Source organism: Lactuca saligna, chromosome 5 (assembly GCF_052625555.1).
Source record: "Lactuca saligna cultivar CGN05327 chromosome 5, ASM5262555v1, whole genome shotgun sequence".
NCBI classification, from domain to species: Eukaryota; Viridiplantae; Streptophyta; class Magnoliopsida; order Asterales; family Asteraceae; genus Lactuca; species Lactuca saligna.
The window spans coordinates 138961553-138986463 of record NC_136421.1 but is presented as its reverse complement, the minus strand read 5'-3'; positions in this window follow the sequence as shown (position 1 = coordinate 138986463).

The following is a 24911-nucleotide window of genomic DNA, read 5'->3' as shown; positions in this document are numbered from 1 at the left end:
TAAAAATAGTGTTTGCAATGAGTCTTTAAAAGCCCAAAATGTATTTATTTATTAGTAAATCCATACCTTAAATTGTGTTCATAATAAACCTTTAAATATCCTTGAAAAGCAAATTGTTATGTTGCATAAGTAATTCCTTACTTAAAAATAGTTTTGAAGGCAACCAAACCCATGTTTGTTAGTGGGAGAGAGAGATATTCTAGTTAATGTTTTTAGTGAGTTCTATAACCGAAATGTGTGACTGAAAGTAACCCCCCTACACCACTTCATTGGACGTTGTAGTAAAAATTGTAGACACATATCACTCGTTTCAGTTGATCAGTAGAGGTTGTAGCTAGGAACCGCAGGTGGGGATGCCAAGCTCATATAGATCTACACATATGTATCTTGCTCCAAAGATTAATGGTTATAGTAACTTGGTTATGATAAGTGTTTAGAAACAGCTAATGAATAACGTAGTGTCTCACTAAAAATCCCTTAACTAAAAATTTTGTGAATAACTCTCAGCCCTAACTTTCTTATAGGTAATTTCTAGGCGTAATGAATATCATTGTATAAAGTTTATAAAAGCCGAGTATGTTTTACATATATGTAAAAGTGTAATGTGCTCGCTTTTATAAAAAATGAATGTTTCAAATTAATGAACATATCACTACAAGAAAAACGCAATTTTGCTAGGGAAGGTTACTATGGAACGTATTTTCGTTGTTAATCTGCAATTGATCGTGCTATGGAATGTTGTTCCATTGCAATGTTGCTACCACATTGTCTACGGATTGTATTTATGGTAGCTAGAGTGGGAGTTTCTATGGAAAATTCTACTGACTCCATATCCGTTGGTATTATGCTACCGATAGTTCTATGGAACAAAAATTTGTAGCAATTTTCCAACGACATTTGTTACCAAATCACTTTCCATTGTACTGCTGCTATGGAATTCATTATCGTGGTTACTATGAAACAGAGTTTGTGATGGACACCAATTCCATAGTTGAATTGCTACGGAGGTACCATTCATAGGTATTTGCTAGGGAATTCTGCTATGGAATATGATTTCGTTTGCTTGTTTTGTTATGGAACAAAACACATAGCTAATTTTTGATGGCATTTGTTGGGATGTTGTATGCTTAATTAATCTTCTTATACTATGGATGAATTATTATTATGATCAATGGAATTTGTAAGATATGGTTTGAATGTAATGTTTTTGAATTGGTAATATGTGTCATAAACTAATGGATAAAAAATGTAAAAATGAATTATAAAGTAGATATTGTTGGCAAGCAAACTCGAAATTAAGATTATGTTAGAAAAGGGGGCGGTTAAGCCAGTTGTGCTAATCAAGTTGTGTATAATTTCTTGAAAACATAGTATATAATGAATAATTAACAACGAATTCATTACAAAGTTATTTTTAATTACATTAACCAGGCATGTTAAAGTATATATAATCTATGTAGATTAATTTTTCTTAATAAATAATTTATTACAAACTTATTTTTAATTACATTAACTATACTTCATCACAAAAATAACATGGGTTTTACGTATACTTCTTCCTACTCAAACAACATAGCAAGCAAAAATGACTAAAATGCCCTTTTAACAGAACCATGTAAACACAAAACCAAAATAAAATTATAGTAGTACTATACAACTTCATAGAAATTACAATAAGAACACTAATATTCAATGTCCATTCTATTATCAACCATTAGTATTTTTAAGAAATATACAAAACCTACCATACTTTGCATACCAACGAAAAACTATGCAGTATATTAGTCGATCCTCATCCTCTCCATGGCTTATTGCGAATGCAACTTCAACAGAATAACGTGGGTCTTCACATTGGAATGTGATGTTATTCATTGTAAGTCTATGAACAACACCAACATCCCGCAACAACTCTTTGGTTCTATCAACAACACCCGTGTACTCCCCATCATCCAGAACCGCCCAACCAAAATAGGCATCACGTAATTTTAAACCTACACATTAAAATATCCATCAATTAATCCAATGTACCCTTTTCAATAAAATAGTAAATATTATACAACACAACACAACTATATATGTAAATTAAATTATATATATATATATATATATATATATATATATATATATATATATATATATATATATATATATATATATAATTTAATTTACATATATACCATATATAAATACCTTCATCACATTGATGAGGCCCTCATAAAATGTGGATCATTCCAAGAAAATAAATTGCCTCAAGATGATCTTCATCTCCTGCTTGTCTCAACAAATTCATTCCTAAATCAAAATTGCCATAATAAAAGCACTCATCCTATTGCCAGAATAACAATATCAATATATAACATCAATGACACTAAATATTAATAAATTTTATAGATTACATATAATTATTGAAACTACACATACAATTCCTTGTCTGAACATGACTTCAATGTTATTATGCAATGCACATGTGCGTATAAATAAACCAACTTTCAGATTTTTGGGACCCATTCCCTCAAACATGTCAATGCATGATGTTCTGTACACTTGAGGATAAATCAACTTTCTGAACATGACTACAATTGTATTTTATATGTATTTAATACTAGGAAAGAACAAACATTTGCTACATACAACTATAATCACAATATAATATAAACACTAATATTAAAAGTCCAAAATACATTATTCAAACATTATTTAAACATCATTCCAAAGTTTAAGTCTTTTAGTCCCTTATTAACACACAACATATTTACTAATCAAGTAACCAACATCAAATAATTACTTATCAAGTAAATTACTATATATTCGTATATTAAACCAAAAGAATCTACAAAGCATTAATTGTCATAATATGAGAGTACATATCAACAAACTACTCATAAATTATACCAAACTCCCAAGAAAACTTAACAAAAGAAGCATCCCATAAACAAATTTCACACATTAACACCCATTTGTATCCATTTACAAAAGAATCTGACACACTAACTACATACTTATGCAATGCACAAGATCTATGGAAGCCATGGAAGTTAACATGTTTTCCTCCCGTCTATATTTAAGTGGAGATCAACCATAGAACAAGTTGCTCTAAGATTCCACTTACCATTTGCTCTGCGGTAAGCATTGTTCAACATGTCCAAAGCTTCCTGCTTCCTATATCTCCCTTCAGCCATCAGCATCATTCCCGGGACAAATGTTGAATCCAAATGTCCCAATGCAGATGCTTCTTCAAGCATCGTTTTCCCTTCATGTTCAGTTTCTAAGAAAAATAACTTCATCTGAAAAAAGCATTAAACATATAATTTCTAGTTAAAGTTATGTAAAACAAGTAACAGATTAATTACTGCTATGCATATATATAACAACGTACCAATCCATTCCTAAATAGAGTATTTGGGATTCTCATCTCTATGCATTTATTGACAACTGCATGTTTCTGGTCAGACCGAACACAAAATCGTAATCCTTATAACTCCATATGTATATATACTTCATTCGTTTTTCCTGCCTCGTTGAAGAATCTACAACTTCAAATGAAACACAATATTCGCTCCATAATGTAAAGACAAGTCAATTACACTTGTGAACTAGAATGATCAAAGGCAAACATCACACACTCATCATCCTAAAAGCCTCGACTACTAAATTTTTTTCCAAGTCGACTATTATTTTCTCCATCACTCAAATGCATGTCTGTTAGCGATTTCATTTGATTTCTTGATTGATTCTTAGAAGAAGTATTGGCCTCCATAATAATAAACATTCACTAAGATAACGATTCTATGAAAATGATTTTAGGGGTTTTTTACTGTCGGAATTTTGAAATTGGGGTTGTTTGCAAGTGACTTAAATAAGAGTGAAGAACTGAAACAACGTGTTTCGTCGGAAAACATTCTACCATGTAGAATATGTTCCATTATAAAATGACCAAATTGTCCTAATCCATACAATGACTCGTATTTAATTAGTAAGGGTAGTTTTGTAAAAAGACATATTTAAAAGAAAAACTAAATTTTATTTTGATCAAGGTTGTAAAAATCGCTCATCCATCGCTCGACGATCGACTGGCGATAAGCGATTAATCAGACTCAGCTGTGATTAATCGGGGACCCTAAATTATTAATAAAATAATTTAAAAAAATAATATTTCCTACAAAATTAAGTATTTGAAAATTTTGAAATTTAATACACAACTGGCACAAATGATATATGTTGACCAATGACCCATATGTCATCCATATATCAACCACGGACACCATAAGCAACTATCATGTTGACCAATGACCTGTATTTCATCCATGGTACACCATAAGAAACTATCATGTTAACCAATGGCCCATATTTCATCCATAGACACCATAAGCAACTACCATGTTGACCAATGACCCGCATTTCATCCATAGGTGATACCATCACACCATAAGCAACTACTATGTTGACCAATGACCCATATGTCCTCCACGGACACTATAATCGACTACCATGTTGACCAATGACCCATATTTTATCCATGGACACCATAAGTAACTACCATATTGACCAATGGCGCATATGTCATCCATGGACACCATATTCAACTACCATGTTGACCAATGACATGTACTACATCCATGGACACCATAAGCAAGCACCATATTGACCAATGGCCCATATGTCATCCATGGACACCATAAGCAACTACCATATTGACAAATGACCTGTATATCATCCATGGGTGATACCATCACACCATAAGCAACTACCATGTTAACCAATGACCCAAATGTCCTCCATGGACACCATAATCGACTACCATGTTGACTAATGACCCGTATTTCGTCCATGGACACCATAAGCAACTACCATATTGACCAATGTCCCATATGTCATCCATCGACACCATAATCAACTACCATGTTGACCAATGACCCGTATTTCATCCATGGACACCATAAGCAACTAACATATTGACCAATGGCCCATATGTCATCCATGGACACCATAAGCAACCACCATGTTGACCAATGACCCATAATTCATCCATGGGTGATACCATCACAATATAATCCACTACCATGTTGACCAATGACCCATATGTCCTCCATGGAAAACAAATTGATTACCATGTTGACTAATAACCCGTATTTCATCCATGGACACCATAAGCAACTACCATATTGACCATTGGCCCGTATCTCATCCATGGACACCATAAGAACTTACCATGTTGACCAATGACCCGTATTTCATCCATGGGTGATACCATCACACCATAAGCAACTACCATGTTGACCAATGACCCATAAGTCCTCCATGGACACCATAATCGACTACCATGTTGACAAATGACCCGTATTTCATCCATTAACACCGCAAGCAACTACCATATTGACTAATGGCCCATATGTCATCCATATATCATCCATGGGCACCATAATCAACTACCATGTTGACCAATGAACCGTGTTTCATCCATGGACACCATAAGCAACTACCATATTGACCATTGGCCCGTATCTCATCGATGGACACCATAAGAACCTACCATGTTGACCAATGTCCCATATTTCATCCATGGGTGATACCATCACACCATAAGCAACTACCATGTTGACCAATGACCTATAAGTCCACCATGGACACCATAATCGACTACCATGTTGACAAATGACCCGTATTTCATCCATTAACACCGCAAGCAACTACCATATTGACTAATGGCCCGTATGTCATCCATATATCATCCATGGGCACCATAATCAACTACCATGTTGACCAATGACCTGTGTTTCATCCATGGACATCATAAGCAACTACCATATTGAACAATGGCCCATATGTTATCCATGGACACCATAAGCAACTACCATGTTGACCAATGACCCGTATTTCATCAATGGGTGATACCATCACACCATAAGCAACTATCATGTTGATCAATGACACATATGTCCTCCATGGACACTATAATCGACTACCAGGTTGACCAATGATCAGTATTTCATCCATGGACATCATAAATAACTACCATTAATAGCCTAAATGTCATCCATATGTCATCCATGGACACCATAATCAATTACCATGTTGACCAATGACCCGTATTTCATCCATGGGTGATACCATCACATCATAAGCAACTACCATGTTGAACAATGATCCATATGTCCTCCATGGACACCATAATCGACTACCATATTCACCAATGACCCGTATTTCATCCATGGACACCATAAGAAGCTATCATATTGACCAATGGCCCATATGTCATCCGTACGTCATCCATGGACACGATAATCAAGTACCATGTTGAGCAATGACCCGTACTTCATCCATGGACACCATAAGCAACTACCATATTGACCAATGACCCATATGTCATCCATGGACACTGTAAGTAACTACCATATTGAACAATGGCCCATATGCCATCCATGGACACCATAAGCAACTACCAGTTGACCAATGACCGGTATTTCATCCATAGGAGATACCATCACACCATAAGCAACTACCATGTTGACCAATGACCCATATATCCTCCATGGACACAATAATCGACTACCATGTTAATTAATGACCCATATTTCATCCATGTACACTATAAGCAACTACCATATTGACCAATGGCCGATATGTCATCCATGGACACCATAATCAACTACAATGTTGACCAATGACTCGTATATCATCCATAGACACCATAAGAAACTATTATATTGACCAATGGCCCATATGTCATCCATGGACACCATAAGAAAATACCATGTTGACCAATGACCCGTATTTCATCCATGGGTGATACCAATACACCATAAGCAACTACCATGTTGACCAATGACCCATATATCCTACATGAACACCATAATCGACTTCCATGTTGACGAATGACCCGTATTTCATCCATGGACACCATAAGCAACTACCATAAATGGCCCAGATGTCATCCATATGTCATCCATGGACACCATAAGCAACTATCATGTTGACCAATGACCTGTGTTTCATCCATGGGTGATACCATCACATCATAAGCAACTACCATGTTGACCAATGACCCATATGTCCTCCATGGACACCATAATCGACTATAATGTTGACCAATGACTCGTATTTCATCCATGGACACCATAACAGGTATCATATTGACCAATGGCCAATATGTCGTCCATATGTCAACCACAGACATAATAATCACCTACCATGTTGACCAATGACCCGTATTTCATCTATAGACACCATAAGCAACTACCATATTGACCAATGGCCCATATTTCATCCATGGACACCATAATCAGCTACCATGTTGACCAATGACCCGTATTTTATCCATGGGTGATACCATTACACCATAAGTAACTACCATGTTGACCAATGAACCATATGTCCTCCATGGACACCATAATCAACTACCATGTTGACCAATGACCCGTATTTCATCCATGGACACTCTAAGCATTCTACCATATTGCCAATAGCCCATATGTCATCAATATGTCGTCATGGACACCATAATCAACTACCATGTTGACCAATGACCCGTAGTTCGTCCATAGACACCATCAACAACTACCATATTGACCAATGGCCCATATGTCATCCATGGACACCATAAGCAACTACCATGTTGACCAATGACCCGTATTTCATTCATGGGTGATACAATTACACCATAGGCAACTATCATATTGACCAATGACCCATATGTCCTCCATGGAGACTATAATTGACTACCTTGTTGACCAATGACCCGTATTTCATCCATGGACACGATAAGCAACTCCCATAAATGGACCAAATGTCATCCATATGTCATCCATGGACAGCATAATCAATTACCATGTTGAGCAATGACCCGTATTTCATCTATGGTCACCATAAGCCATTACCATGTAGACCAACGGCCCATATGTTATCCATATGTTAGCCATGGACACCATAAGCCATTACCATGTGGACCAATCTACCATATATCAACCATGGATACAATAAGCCACAACCATATCGACTAATAGCCCATATGTCATCCATGGACACCATAAGGAACTGTGACAACCCAGAATTTCCATTCTATACAGGAAATATCACTTCAATAGAAGTTATAACAGTTATAGTCGATTGTCAGACTTTTCGTATAAGTTGGAGTAATTTAGGGTTTACACTTCAGTAAATATTAGGAGAGTGGATGCACTATGGTTTTGTACAACACTGTTATTCCAACACCCTGTTATATTGGAAATCATTTCAGGAATAAAAATATTTCTGTCAAAAATATCTCAGGACTATAAATAGATTTTTGAACTAAATTCATTCATTATTCACAATTCCAACTAGAGAAAAGCCATTTTCTCTCTCTCGGATCTTCGGGTTTTCATCCCAAATCGTGAGTACACTTCTCTAGTTGTTATTTAATGCTTGTTATATGCTTAATAACATAGATTACATGTCAAATATGTGAGATTCGGGAGTTTACCGCCCAAGAACGTTCTTGGGGAGTAAACTCCAAAATGAAGCTTAAAGGCTATCTAATCCTATTTCCTTGATAACTAACTAGCTTAGGATATTATGTATGCATATTTGAGACTAGAAAACAATCAAAAACACCTAGTTTAGGGTGTTCACGGCCCAAGAACTTCTTGGACCGTGAACTCCAAATTCAAGGGCCAAAATGTTTCCTAATTACTCCTAAGGCTTTAGACTTTCATACCCATTTAATCCTAGCTAATTTATGGACTTTTAAACATTAGGAACACCCCTTAAAGGGAGTTTATGACCAAGGAATTACTCTTGGGCCATAAACACCAAGTAAGGGCACCAAAGTGTGCCTAGGGTTCTCTTTAGCCTTAAACAAAAGCCTAGAAATTATCCTACTTGTGCAAGGGACTTGAAAGAATTAAAACACCCATCCCTTGAGATTGTACAGTTGTAAACTCCAATAGAAATGGTCATTTTGCCTGTAAACTCCTCAAAGGAGTATTTTAAGGCCCTAAACTACCCAAAGGATTAAACCACCAAGCAAGGCTTATTCTAGAAATCAAACAACACTTCAAAACACCAAAAACCACCAAGATTGGAGTTCACGGCCGTAAACACAAGGGTGGGAATAAAAGTTAAATACTTATAGTTATTACATCAATCACATGTGATTTCACTAATCACATGCGATTAATAACTAGAAAACCAATGATTTTATCACTGTTCAAACTGTTTATCAAACTGTTTTACTTCAAAATGTTTTACAAACTCTTTTACTTATCAAATGATTTTATTAAACTTTGTTTTACTTCTTATAAATTGCATGCCCGTATATGTATACAAATATAAGAAATGTTTAAAGGGCTTAGGAAGGCCATTCGCCCTATTTCCTTTTTCTCGATTTGGATGTGGTCTGGTGGGATTTCGGGTAACCGTCCGAAGGTCGTTTCAATATTTGTTATATATCAAATATACATGTATAGATATAAAAGTACTTCCATATTCATACTTATCAGTACATCATCAGTAAGTTACCATCGGGGTAACATAGGATCATACTACTACAATTTCTAGACAAATGAGTCAGTTCATTCATGAGTCAATACTTATTACTATGAGTACTTATACAACTATACTAGAAAGAGAACATATACAACTATACTAGGCAGAGAACATACACAAGAATACGTTAACAATTGTGATCCACTGTATCAGAGCATGTCTTAATTGTCATGGCCCGAGTTGTAGCCAGAATTCTCTTGGACGGAGAGCGTGAGTTTGCGTATAGATCTATACTGGATTGACTATCCTACACCTTGCTGCTAGCTACAGCCGGACCTGCAGGTCTGCGGGTGCCAAACGTCATACCGTTATTACGACCATTCGTATGTCGTTGTTACCAGGCGATAGTATGGTGCAATTTATCACATGATACCGTAATATAAATCTGGTTTAAGGTAGTTAGTACAGCAGTAGTTCGTATAATACAACACTACAGTACTACAATAATTTACCCATTACATACTTGTAGTGATTGTTTCACTTAAACTTAAATGTACAAACTATATTTGTTAAATGATAGTTACACTTGGGAAATTACACACTTTTACAACAAACGAGCATACAAAACAATTAAGCCTTGGTAGAAGGCTACTTTAATAGAAAATATAGGTTTTTATGAGAGATTCAAACTTGTACAAACACTTACAAACATTTACTTACATTTTACCAACTTACACTTGATACATGTTCAAAGGTTTTTGGATGACAAATACCAACACTAAAATACTTATGAACTCACCAGCTTAATGCTGATAAACTCTTTCAAAATAACTTGTATTCTCAGGTCATCAGTAGTCAGGTACCGAGGCCAGCTTTTGAGAAGATGAAGTGCACCCAAGACTCATCTTATTATTTTGATTTACATTATTTTTGGTGTCTATAACTGTACAGAACATGCTTGTATTAAAATTATATATTTAATGCAATGGATGATGTTGTTTGCTTATTTACATTTACTGTGTTGTGATACTTTACATGACGTCCTCCGCCTAGAACGTTTCCGCCATTCTTGGTTTTGGGGTGTGACAGATTGGTATCAGAGCATTGTTTATAGTGAATAAAGTATATCAACCCATAAAGATATACTAAACTATAAACCCATTTGGGATTAAAACACTCTGACCAAGAGTCTATACTTTAAATACTAAGATATTTAATTAAGTATACTTGTCTGCATTCATACTAAAATCAGTGTCACAATGACAAGAACAAAAGTATTACGATTGTTAAATATCATAGGTAAGCTCGGGGATGTATGGTCAGTCCTGGGAATGGCATAGCCTGATCAACTATGCTGGTCCGAGGAGTGATTAGCATATGCCCTAGACTGGTTGTGATATGTTAACAAGTCTTAAAACTTACCAACAAAACCACAAGAAGATCAATAGAACCTAAACTTAAAATACTATAGGTGTATTTTGTACTACTAGCTACATATATACTACATTCTTATGCCTGTCTTCTCCCGTATATTTAAATGGCTGAATTCCATCACGGCGACCCGTACTTTCCAAATGAAGGCAACGCAGGATGGATCGAAGCAGAGTCCGATGATGAGCACCAAATTCCGTTGGATGATCATCAAGCTTAAGGCTTCTCGAATGGATCCGACTCTGAGCCCGAAGTCAACAACCTACCTCCAGTAGGACAAACCCCAAACAACAACCCTCGACTAGCTTTTCCAGGTCCCACTCCCTTGTGGGTAAATAACTTGAATCGTTGGAGTGACGAACAGGGTCAACCCTTACCTTACTCTGGGGACCGAACCTTTTACCACGTTAGCCATGGTGGCTCTGCGGATCGAGCTCTGCCTATCATGATCCGCAGAATAGCTCGAAATGATGAACAAGGTCGAGCGGCCATCGACTAGGTCATGGAGATTGATGCCAACTCTGGTGTCAACACAGTCCGCATCCGTCTTCTCGAAGAAGACATGGAACGGACCCGGAGAACCAATGAAATCCTGCAACAGCATCTGGTTACCTCTCAAGCAGAAGTTATGGAACTTCGAGCTCGTCAAAGGGCTCATGAACGACACCTTCAAGAAGTGATCCGTCAAATGAGAGACCTCAGAGTTCTCCCGAGGAATACTCATCGCCGTTAGATGATGTCTAGTACATCATTTTCTTTTAGGTTAAGGATTAGCCTTTAACATCTGTTCTCTAAGTAGCACTTATCTGTAAAATATTCCTAACTTTCAGTACTCTAATTAGGAATCTAAGAACTGTCAAACTTTTCCGTATGGTATGATGTAAGACCTATTGTTAGGTCGATTTTCCCTGAACTTATTACATCGGTAATACCAGTACTATTCACATCTATCTAATCTGTGGGAATAATCTTTACACTAGTGTTTTCCTACTAATCTTCCTTGTTGTGATCTCAAACACTCATTCAACCGTTGGGCTATGGTTAGTTAGTCCATGTGTCACTCTCACCTTACTTACAAATTGATTCTTACCCCTTTGCTTATCTTTATAAACTTATAGTTTAAAGATGCCTCCTTGCAAATCTCCCCGGAATAACCCTACACCTCCACCGCCTCCTCCACCTCTGGTCATCGATACAACAGCCCTAAATGCTGCCGTAGCTGCAGCAGTGGCAACTGCCATGGCACAGTATCACTCTACTGATGCCAGTAGAGGTGGAACCCCTGTTAACTCTATTCCGGTTGAAACTCCTGTACGCTCGAGAGAGTGCTCATACAAGGATTTCGCCAACTGCAAGCCGAAGTCCTTTCATTGGACCGGCGGAGTCGTTGCCCTCTCGTAATGGTTCGAGAAGACTGAATCAGTCTTCGAAATTTGTTCATGCCCTGCTGCGAGCAAAGTCAAATATGCCGCATGCACCTTTGAAGGAAAGGCCCTGACGTGGTGGAATGGCCACGTTAAAGCTCTAACCCTCGTCGTAGCCAACAACATAGGCTGGGAAACGATGAAAGACCTCATGATTGAGGAATACTGCCCGAGGGGCGAAATCTAGAAATTGGAGCAGGAGCTTTGGAGCCTGACCATGAAGGGCACCAACATTGTCGCTTATACCGCCAGATTCAGCGAACTGGTGGCTCTCTGCCCCAATATGGTTCCCACTGAAGGGAAAAAGATCGAAAGGTACATATGGGGGCTAGTGCCTCCGTATCAGGGGAATGTCCTATCATCAAACCCCACTACCTTCGATAGTGCCAAGCGACTGGCACAACGACTCATTGACCATGGAGTCAAAACCCTTGCAACAACAACAACCCTAGCCATCCTGTAACCCTCCAAACCCGCTAACACCAAGCGGAAGTTCTGGGATGACAAGAAGAAGCAGCGAGCTGCCAGAAAGCAGCAAATTGTGGCAGTGCATGCCGCGGTAACCCCTGCTGCTGCTACTGCTCCGATGAAGCAGTATGTTGGAAGTTTGCCTAAGTGCAACAAATGCAACTTCCACCACAACGGCCCCTACCGTGAAATTCAGTGCTCTAACTGCAACATGAAAGGACACACCATCCGTTTCTGTAAGTTCCTGGCACAACCGATCACCCAAGTCCCCAGCTCTGGCGCGAGCCCGACCTACTATGGATGTGGCGAAGCAGGCCACTTTAAGAGGGACTGCCCCAAAGCGAAGAATGCTAGAGGAGTAGGGAGGGTACTAGCTATAGGCCACGGGGAAGTGGTTGTTGACCCGACAGTGGTGACTGGTACGTTCCTCCTCGATAACTCCTATGCATGCATTCTGTTCGATAGTGGAGCGGAGCGAAGCTTCGTGAACCATAAATTTGTTCGCATGCTTAAACAACAACCACACTCACTTAAAGAACAATTCACAGTAGAAATGGCTAATGGAAAAACATAAAACACCAATAGCATATACCTAGGATGTACCCTAACTATAGATAACCATTCATTCCCAATCGACCTTATGCCAGTCTCGATTAAAAGCTTTGACGTTATCATCGGCACAGATTGGTTGAGCCTTCATCACGCCGACATCATGTGCTTCGAGAAAGCAGTCCGTCTAAACCTCCCATCTAACGAAACTCTTATCGTCTACGGCGACAAACCTAGTGCGAGTCTTCGCATTATATCAAGTATTCAAGCACAAAAATATCTGCGCAAAGAATACCACGCATTCCTTGCTCACGTCATCGACACGAGCCTCAAAATGAAAGAACTAAAGAACATCCCAATAGTGAGCGACTTCCCCGATATTTTCCCAGAAGAACTACCTGGGTTACCTCCGCAACGACAGGTCGAGTTCAGAATCGACTTAGTCCCAGGAGCTACCCCAGTAGCCATGTCGCCCTACCACTTAGCACCAGCTGAGATGCAGGAACTCTCTGGTCAACCTAACGAACTGCTCAGCAAGGGCTTCATAAGACCAAGCTTCTCACCTCGGGGAGCACCAGTCTTGTTTGTTAAGAAGAAAGACAGATCATTCCGTATGAGTATCGACTACAGAGAACTCAACAAACTGACGGTCAAGAATCGTTACCCTCTGCCTCGCATAGACGACCTATTTGACCAACTGCACGGGGCGAACTATTTTTCCAAAATTGATCTGAGATCCGGATGTCACCAGTTACGGGTACTAGAGCAGGATGTTCCAAAGACAGCCTTCCAAACTCGTTACGGACACTACGAGTTCGTGGTGATGCCATTCGGATTGACCAATGTGCCCGTAGTTTTCATGGACCTGATGAACAGAGTATGTCGACCTTACTTGGATCAGTTCGTCATCATTTTCATTGACGACATCCTGATCTACTCCCGAAGTAAGGAAGAGCATGGCGATCACCTGCGACAAGATTTAGGAACTTTACGAACGGAGAAACTCTATGCGAAGTTCTCGAAATGTGAATTTTGGATCCGAAGAGTCGAATTCTTAGGATACGTGGTAAGCGAAGAGGGAATCCACATGGACCCATCCAAAATTAAAGCCATTGAGAACTGGTCAGCACCGAAGATAGCTACTGAATTTCGCCAATTTCTAGGCCTCGCTAGCTACTACCGCAAATTAATTCAGAACTTCTCCCGAATAGCAAAACCCCTTACAACCTTGACCCAGAAAGGCGTGGCCTTTGACTGGGAAGAGAAACAAGAGAGATCGTTCCAAACGATCAAGCGAGCCTTGTGCACCGCTCCAATACTATCCCTCCCCGAAGGGATAGGATACTTCGTAGTCTATTGCGATGCATCAAATCAAGGGCTCGGGTGTGTTCTGATGCAGCGAGGTAAGGTCATCGCCTAAGCCTCGAGACAATTGAAGACACACGAGGTTAACTAAACGACCCACGATCTTGAACCGGGAGCAATGGTGTTTGCTCTGAAGATTTGGAGACATTACTTGTGTGGAACAAAAAGCACTATTTTTACCGACCACAAGAGTTTACAACACATTTTCGATCAGAAGGAGCTCAACATGAGACAACAAAGGTGGGTCGAGCTACTCAGTGATTACGAATGCGATATTCGTTATCATCCGGGTAAAGCCAACGTAGTAGCAGACGCCCTAAGTCGGAAGAAATATTCTGGCCGCAAAGTCAAGTCATTGTCAATAACCATCCGTTCACACTTGTCTAAGCAAATTCAGGAGTCCCAACTTGAAGCCATGAAACCTGAAAATGTGATGAGTGAATCCCTTAGAGGAATGGACAAGAATTTAGAAGCCAAGGGTGACGGAGCCTTATTTCATGAACTGGATCTGGACACCGAAGCACGGTGGTTTCCGAGACTTGGTCATGACCAATGCGCACAACACTCGGTATTCCGTCCGCCCAGGGTCAGATAAGATGTATCTGGATCTTAAAAAGCTATACTGGTGGCCTAATATGAAAGCAGAGATTGCTACCTTCGTAAGTAAAGGCCTTACTTGCGCAAAGGTTAAGGTCGAGTACCAGAAGCCCTCTGGTTTACTACAACAACCAAAGATTCCAGAATGGAAGTGGGAGCGGATCACTATGGATTTCATAACCAAGTTGCCCAAGACAACGGGTGGACTTGATACCATATGGGTCATCATTGATAGATTGACCAAGTCTGCTCCCTTCCTGCTTATCAAAGAAACTGACAAGATGGAGAAACTTACGAGAACATACATTAGGGAAATCATGCGGCTACATGGTGTGCCTATATCCATTATCTCCGATAGAGATAGTAGGTTCACCTCAAGATTCTGGAAATCACTACAACATTCCCTGGGAACCAGGATAGACATGAGCACAACCTACCATCCACAGACCGACGGACAAAGTGAGAGGACCATCCAAACACTGGAAGATATGTTGAGAGCCTATGTTTTTGACTTTGGAAAGGCATGGGATACTCATTTACCCCTTGTCGAGTTTTCTTATAATAACAGTTATCACACGAGCATCAAGGCTGCTCCATTTGAATCCCACTACGATCGAAAGTGTAGATCTCCTCTGTGCTGGGCTGAGGTGGGTGATACCTAATTAGCCAGGGGGCAGGCTTCTGACAGTACTCTCACCGGTCCGGAGATCATTCGGGAAACGACAGAGAAAATCGTTCAGATCCGTAAACGATTGAAAGCCTCTAGAGACCGATAGAAGAGCTATGCCGATAAGCGAAGAAAACCTTTGGAATTTCATGTGGGAGACCGAGTCCTTCTCAAAGTCTCACCCTGGAAAGGCTTAATACGCTTCGGTAAGCGTGGGAAGCTTAATCCAAGGTACATCGGGCCTTTCAAGATTCTTGCAAGAGTCGGACCCGTAGCTTACAAACTCGACCTACCTGACACACTTCGTAACGTACATTCTACATTCCACGTATCTAACTTGAAAAAGTGTCTGTCCGACGAAACCCTTGTAATCCCAGTCGACGAGATCGAGATCAACGAGAGCCTCAACTTCATGGAAGAACCAGTAGAAATCATGGATCGTGAGGTCAAGCAGACGAAACAAAGTCGTATCCCGATTGTGAAGGTTCGCTGGAACACCAAGCGAGGACCGGAATTCACTTGGGAATGCGAGGATCAGATGAAACTGAAATACCCTCATCTTTTCACTTAGTTATTTGAAACTTCTTATTTGCTTAAATTCTAATTTCGGGACGAAATTCCTTCTAATGGGGGGATGATGTGACAACCCAAAATTTCCATTCTATACAAACAATATCACTTCAATAGAAGTTATAACAGTCATAGTCGATTTTTCAGACTTTTCGTATAAGTTGAAGTAATTTAGGGTTTACACTTCAGTAAATATCAGGAGAGTGGATGCACTACGGTTTTGTGCAACACTATTATTCCAACACCCTGATATATTGGAAATCATTTCAAGAATAAAAATATTTCAGTCAAAAATATCTCAGGACTATTAATAGATTTCTAAACTAAATTCATTCATTATTCACAATTCCAACTAGAGAAAAGCCATTTTCTCTCTCACGGATCTTCGGGTTTTCATCCCAAATCATGAGTACACTTCTCTAGTTGTTATTTAATGCTTGTTATATGCTTGATAACATAGATTACATGTCAAATATGTGAGATTCGGGAGTTTACCGCCCAACAACGTTCTTGGGGAGTAAACTCCAAAACGAAGCTTAAAGGCTATCTAATCCCATTTCCTTAATAACTAACTAGGTTAGGATACTATGTATGCATATTTGAGACTAGAAAACAATCAAAAACACCTAGTTTAGGGTGTTCACGGCCCAAGAACTTCTTGGACCGTGAACTCCAAATTCAAGGGCCAAAATGTTTCCTAATTACTCCTAAGGCTTTAGACTTTAATACCCATTTAATCCTAGCTAATTTATGGACTTTTAAACAATAGGAACACCCCTTAAAGGGAGTTTATGACCAAGGAATTACTCTTGGGCCATAAACACCAAGTAAGGGCACCAAAGTGTGCCTAGGGTCCTCTTTAGCCTTAAACAAAAGCCTAGAAATTATCCTACTTGTGCAAGGGACTTGAAAGAATTAAAACACCCATCCCTTGAGATTTTACGGTTGTAAACTCCAATAGAAATGGTCATTTTGCCTGTAAACTCCTCAAAGGAGTATTTTAAGGCCCTAAACTACCCAAAGGATTAAACCACCAAGAAAGGCTTATTCTAGAAATCAAACAACACTTCAAAACACCAAAAACCACCAAGATTGGAGTTCACGGCCGTAAAATCAAGGGTTTACGACCGTAAACTCTTTGTGTGGAGTTTATTGAGTAGTAAACACTTATACAAGGTCCTTGGAAGCTTTAAACCCCTTTAGCCTTGTCCCATAGCAACTTAGATGCAACCATTAGGACCTATAACACTTATACAAAGTGTTTACATGTTCCTGAGTGTCCCAAATTATTTCATTAAGTTATTATTTGGCTAATTAGTTATATATATGCTCATTATATGATAACTAGGCTCGTGCGTGTGAACAAGTCTCCGTTTGCCACCTAGCACGGTATCCAACACTTCAATCCAATCCACTCACCACATGTGAGTTCATACCCATTTAATTAACCTTTGAAATGCTTTTAAATGTTTTAAATACTTTATGGGTCGGAATAAAAGTTAAATACTTATAGTTATTACATCAATCACATGTGATTTCACTAATCACATGCGATTAATAACTAGAAAACCAATGATTTTATCACTGTTCAAACTGTTTTACATCAAAATGTTTTACAAACTCTTTTACTTATCAAATGCTTTTATTAAACTTTGTTTTACTTCTTATAAATTGCATGCCCATATATGTATAGATATATAAGAAATGTTTAAAGGGCTTAGGAAGGCCATCCGCCCTATTTCCTTTTTCTCGATTTGGATGTGGTGTAGTGGGATTTCGGGTAACCGTCCGAAGGTCGTTTCAATATTTGTTATATATCAAATATACATGTATAGACATAAAAGTACTACCATATTCATACTTATCAGTACATCATCAGTAAGTTACCATCGGGGTAACATAGGATCATACTACTACAATTTCTAGATAAATGAGTCAGTTCAGTCATGAGTCAATACTTATTACTACGAGTACTTATACAACTATACTAGAAAGAGAACATATACAACTATACTAGACAGAGAACATACACAACTATACTAGAGGAAGAACATATACAACTATACTAGAACAGTTCATTACATTACATATACAAGAATACGTTAACAATTGTGATCCACTATATCAGAGCATGTCTTAATTGTCATGGCCCGAGTTGTAGCCAGAATTCTCTTGGACGGAGAGCGTGAGTTTGCGTATAGATCTATACTGGATTGACTATCCTACACCTTGCTACTAGCTACAGCCGGACCTGCAGGTTTGCGGGTGCCAAACGTCATACCGTTATTACGACCATTCGTATGTCGTTGTTACCAGTTGATAGTATTGTGCAATTTATCACATGATACCATAATATAAATCCGGTTTAAGGTAGTTAGTATAGCAGTAGTTCCTATAATACAACACTACAATACTACAATAATTTACCCATTACATACTTTTAGTGATTGTTTCACTTAAACTTAAATGTACAAACTATATTTTGTTGAATGATAGTTACACATGGGAAATTACACACTTTTACAACAAACGAGCATACAAAACAGTTAAGCCTTGGTAGAAGGCTGCTTTAATAGAAAATATAGGTTTTTCTGAGAGATTCAAACTTGTACAAACACTTACAAACATTTACTTACATTTTACCAACTTACACTTGATACATGTTCAAACGTTTTTGGATGACAAATACCAACACTAAAATACTTATGAACTCACCAGCTTAATGCTGATAAACTCTTTCAAAATAACTTGTATTCTCAGGTCATCAGTAGACAGGTACCGAGGCGAGCTTTTGAGAAGATGGAGCGCACCCAAGACTCATCTTATGATTTTGATTTACATTATTTTTGGTGTCTATAATTGTACAGAACACGCTTGTATTAAAATTATATATTTAATGCAATGGATGATGTTGTTTGCTTATTTACATTTACTGTGTTGTGATACTTTACATGACGTCCTCCGCCCCAGAACGTTTCCACCGTTCTTGGTTTTGGGGTGTGACAAGAACTATCATATATATTTACATGACATGTAGGTGTTTTGTATATGAATTTCGGTTTAAACAGAAATGCATAAAGATGTATAGTTTATTAATGTTAGTCCTCGTATATAATTTTAAGTTAAAATTATACTATGAAAATATCATTACTCTATGTTCTTTCTTGACATTATTTATATGTATATACCCTATTTATCAATCTGTAACTACTTTAAATAAATTTGAATTACTAAATATTTAGCGGAAATTAGCATAGTTCAAATTTTTTATTAGCGGAGGTTCAAAGTATTTAACAATTCGTTTCCCTCCATCCTGCACACGTTTATGTTGCATATTAGGGTAATTAAGTTTACCGATTAGAAATAGGGTTTACATTATCTGTAATCATCATCTCCGACGGCTTATTGATCGAAATCTTTGTTCATTATACATTTGTGCATTGACTTTGGCGATATAGGTTATCACTCATCTAAAATTTATATTTATTTAATTTACTGTTGTCGTGATGATCGATCGTTTTTTGTTCTCTGATCATCTTCATGTAAATTGGTTTTGATTGTATTCAATAGTTTGCATGAAAAGTAATGCCTTCATATATAATTTATATTTATTTTTTGTGTTAGAAAGATGTCGACCCCGAAACCAAAAGGAGCATTCGGTGTGAAGACAACTAAATTCATTGCACCATAAATTATGAAACGCAACAGGATTTATGCTGCAAAATTCCTAAACAGACAATTACAAGATGAAGAAATCAACTTGTCAATACCAACAACCACATCAAAAGCACCTATAACATCTACCAACGAAACCCCTAAACCTATATCATTAACATCACCCATGACTAACACTTCCTTGGCATCACTTAAAACATCCACACCCTCCTTAGAAAAAACATTTAAAGCTTCAGAAACTGGAACAATACAATCGTTAACATGAATATCAATAACAAAAACCTTAGAACCTACATTATCTAAACCATCCTCAACACCAATACCCACTAATGCATCATCAACACCTATATCTACTACCACAACCTCAAAACCTGCATCTACACTACCATCCTCCACAACTACAATAACTACCACACCCTCCTTAAGTAAAGGAAATGCCACATCCTCTACATATACATCTATCCCAACACCTACCCCAGAATATACACCATCAACAACACCTATCCCAAAATCTAACCCATCACCAACACAACCACCCATGAATGGATCTGTAGAGGAAAGTGTAGGAGGTGAAAACAATTCCTCTGAAGATTGTGGACCAGATGGACGTTTTAATGTACATGTTTGGAAAAATATGCGAGTTACCAATTCAAATCTTAATTACAACTCTTTTTTATATATTAAATTTTTGTTTACACCTACTTATCAGTTCATAACTTAACACATCACATGATTACTTGCAGGATAATGCCATCAGGACCTTGTGCACACGTTATTAGTCAATCCTTTAAACAAAGAGTGGATCCAGAAGGGCACGCTTGGGCACAAGTAAGCAAAGAAATGCGTGAATTATATTAGGAGGAGTTTCAGTTAAGTATAAGTCATAAATTGTTGTTTGGTAAACATTTACACTTCAACTTATGTTTATATTGTTAATATGTAGAAAAAATGTTGTTGAGATGAAACAATAAACTCGCTGGTGAGGCAAGCTTGGGAAAGGAAAGCATCACGAAGTTCTGGTTAATATCTCTTCAACATGAGGAGCCTAAAATGAAACAAACATGGCTTTAAACCAGCTCATATTCCACAGGAAGTCTGGAACTATTGGCAATTAAAATGGAATACAAAAGACTACAAGCTAAAATCTGAGCAAAACAAGAAGAATAGGCGTAACGGTGTGGCTGATGGAGTAGCAAAACCCATACATAACGTTGGATCCGCATGTCATTTGAAGATAGCTTCTGATTTGGTAATTTTTTAAATGGTACATCGTATCAATGTTTGCATATGTTTATCTGTATATTTGACTTTTTATATGGTATTTATGCAGAAGAGGAAATTAGGACTTGAGCCACCCTATACTGATTTGTTTCCTATATACACACACTAAGAATTATGATGTAGTCACTTTCACAAATGAAAAAGATAGACAAATTCATGTAATATTCATTTCAGTTTAAATTAACTTTTATATTATAGCTACTCCATAATATCATTACTAAATTTGATATCTTTTAACTTATAATAATTTTATTTTGTAGGTGTCCTATACAGAAAAATGGGAAGAGTTGGAAGCTGAAGGAGTTGAATTTGAGGAGGACAAGCTATTCTATGCTGTTGTTAGTGGTTATGAAAACAAAAAGAAGACTTTATGGATTAGGCACTTTTGCAAAGGCGGTTCTCAACAGGAATGGTAAAACGGATGTATCTTACATTCCAAAAAAAAATGATGAAATAGAAGAAATGAGGGAGCTTGTTGCTAAACAAAAACAGCAAAATGAAGAGCTTAAAGAAATGATGAACGCCCAACAAGAGGAAAACAAAGAAAGGGTCGGGCATCTTGAAAAACAACTTCAAACCGACATTGGATCTTATTAATGTCGTTAGAAAACATCAAGAGTAGTAGGTTGATATATGTTTATTGAAGATTATGTATTTTAGAGTAGCAACTTTCTTTTTTCCATGTAATAAATAATTATTTTTTTATTTTATGATATAATGGTTATGAGTTTTTTTTTCATATATTAATAAAAAATTATTTGGATATAGTTTATAAATCAATTATCAATTGGTCCATATTGAATCTGGTATATAATATATACACACCTAAAATTGCTAGGGATTCATGACCACGAAATTTGCTAGGAGACCATCTAACGTATTTGGCTAGGGATTCATCACCTCAGATTTAGCTATTGATTCATCACCACGGATTTAACTGGGGATTCATCACCACATATTTTGCTAGGGATTAACTACAATGGAATTTGTGACGGAAGAACTACCACAAAATTTTTGATGGAAACCTACTACGGAATACACGACGGAATACCATCTACCACAAATTTCATTCCGTTGTCACAATTGTGACGAAATTATCGTTTCTGTTGCAAACTCCTCGCTACGATGTTTTTAGGGACGGAAATAGGTCGTTGCAAATTCCGTCGCTATTCGTCTTTTGCAACGGAATTTCAACTTTTCGCAGTGAATTCCTTCCGTAGCAAAATCGCATTTTTCTTGTAGTGTATGTACATGTATAAACTTTATGCATATAAACATATAAATATACATAAATAGTAATAACTTAAATCATTAAAATACTACTAAATGTTATAACGTGCTTGTCCTAATATACAATGTCACATAAAAACCATATATTTTTGTATCATGTAACATTTGTCATATGGACTAGTTATTTCACGATAAAAATTCCATAATATGTATATGAAAAGTTTATATTAGTTACTTGTAAGAATATGTTAAAGTTTTAAATAAAATTTTTATATACCAAATTTAATTTATTTTTGCATAAAGGATAATATATTTTTATAAAATAAATATATAGGCACATGTACCCCCCCCCCCCCAACACGTAAATAATTAAAATATTGAAAATGGGCCATAAGCACTCACTTTCTTAGTGTGAACGAGGCTCGTGGTGTGAAACTTGTCGAGAAAGTTGTTACATGATGTTCCGTGCTCTTAAAGCGAACCACCGTGTCTATTTATACTACCTAATAAACCAAATGGTACTTTTGGTATTACTTATTAAGTATAGGGTGTTCTTTGTTAAGATAAATAAATGCTAGGGATTGATTTTGTTAAAATCATCCCCAAGGGAGTCAGAAATGGCAGTTGGTGGCTGTTGGCGCCTTCTGTAGTGGTCGTGAGGGGATGACGGTGGTGGGAGGTTTCCGTGTAGACGATGGCAACAATCGGTATTGTTGGGTATTAGATGTTGCATCATTGAGCTTTTGTATAGCCTGTTATGTAAACGTTTTTGCCATGTCCATTCCGTATTTAATTCTAGGGTTAGAGTATTTAAGGTGCATGCATGCATCATTTTTTTTGTAGACTCTGGTATTATTCTGTAACCCTAATCACTCCTCTATAGTAGTAATTATTTTTCGAGTTCTTCTGAGGCATGACACTTAATCATTCAACATTATTCAGATCATTGTTGTGTTCTTTTTTTACTTGTTTTGAATCTAAATGATCTTTAAGGATTTTCATCATAACAGTTGGTATCAGAGCAGGAGATTGTGTAATCTATACGCATCTCTTCTGTTTATTGAGTTATTAGGGTTTCCATTAATATAGGATCTTGTTTAGTCATCTTTATTGTGTTTTTGATGGCATACAGTGATCTTGATATTACCTATAATCTGTCTTAGTTTACACATTTGATTCTTAACAGGTTTTATAGATCTTATCATCATGCAGCAAGACGATTCGAACTTCAACTCAATCAACCTATCCAACGCCACAAGGATTCCTATCCTGTTTCCCAATGAGTATGAAGTTTGGGCTCTTCACTTTGAAGATTATGTTCTTGGTTTGGAGGGAAATGGTTATGTTATCTGGGAAGCTATCACTTTGGGTGATTTTGTTCATACTGGAACAAGAAGGACAATTAAAACTCAAAAGAAATACAACCAGCTGCTCCTTGATGTATAGGATGCACCTCAGGATAAGATAGAGAAGTTAATCAGCAACGTTAAAGCAATGAGGATCATTAGATTCGCTTTGCAAGTTGATACTTTTCATCTAGTTAGTTCACGCGATACTGGGAAAGCCATTTGGGATAGGTTTAAGGAACTCTACTCCACTTATGCAGATTTTGTGCACTCTACTCAAACGCTCTTGCTTTTAGAATTTGGTGCCTTCGCACAAAATCTTGAAGAAAGTTTGGCTCTAACGTTCAATCGTTACAATCATCTTCTGAGTAAGATGATGAAACATGGTATTGGAAGAGAAGTAATCGAATAGAAGGTTACATTCATGTACGGGCTTAGATCTGAATGGATGGTAGTGGTTTCTACTGTCAAGGCGCATGAGCAGTTTATAAACTATTCCTTAGCCAAGCTTGTTGGGATCTTGAATGCAAACGAGAGTGAGGTGACTAAAGAAGCAAAAGTTGTTTCTAGAATGGGATCTCTGGCCCTTGTTGCGAAAGGCAAAATAGTTGCAGAAGATAGATATGAGTCTAATCATTCTGAATACGAACTTACAAATGAGGAGTTTCCTTTAATGGTTTCAAACCCTAAGAGGTTCGCAATGAAAAAGTTCACCTCAAACAAAAACCGAAACTGGCAGGGCAGCTACAACTCTGAAAAGGTGAAAGAAGAGAATAAAAGCGCTTCTCAAAAAGATGAAGACAAAAAGGATAAGAAGCTCATGGGGGACTCTAGTTATGACTACAA